At 41.9% G+C, this 578-nt stretch overlaps 1 pseudogene; it reads right to left on the bottom strand.

The window, feature by feature from the left end:
* Positions 1–544: 544 nt before the first annotated feature.
* LOC107575033 (zinc transporter 2-like) overlaps positions 545–578 on the bottom strand; it is a 3,518-nt pseudogene continuing 3,484 nt past the window's right edge.

Raw genomic sequence — 578 nt, 5'->3', positions numbered from 1 at the left:
TAGTGGCTGCTTTTGAGACTTCTTTTTTTGTGTGGTAATTTTGTGTTTTAATAATGAGATCCAAGGTTAAGATTACGCTAGAAGTTATAAATGTTACATGTTTTTTTTCTCTCTATTTAACAACATTAACTAAAGAGGACTTGACTTTTTCATCACGTCTTCCCTCGGGTAGATTGCATGTTTTCTTGCGTGGCTAGATGTTGGACTCATGAACAATATTCAGTCTGAATTTGCCAAAATGGGGACATTTCCGGTGACAGGACACCAAAAAACTTGGACTGGTGGTGACCAAAAAAGTGCCATTTGTGTGAGCATTTGATTGTGCACTTTGACCTACCTATGACCGCATGCATGGAGAGCTGGGTTTCGCTCGCGGTGAGAGCCCACATGCGCAGACTGTGTGTCGATTTGACTCCGCCCACTGACAGCAGACCGTCTTTCACAGAGTCAAAGTCAACGCCACACGGGACTCCTTCAGATGAAACATCAACATTCAGCTGATTTTTTTTAACCATCTGGGCATTTACATCTGCAGATCAATCAATCACTTGCCTTCCATGAGTATTTTGAAGATGTCT

The sequence above is a fragment of the Sinocyclocheilus grahami genome, unplaced genomic scaffold, assembly GCF_001515645.1.
Source record: "Sinocyclocheilus grahami isolate Dianchi unplaced genomic scaffold, SAMN03320097.WGS_v1.1 scaffold2443.1, whole genome shotgun sequence".
NCBI classification, from domain to species: Eukaryota; Metazoa; Chordata; class Actinopteri; order Cypriniformes; family Cyprinidae; genus Sinocyclocheilus; species Sinocyclocheilus grahami.
This window is presented reverse-complemented; position numbering and strand designations above follow the sequence as displayed.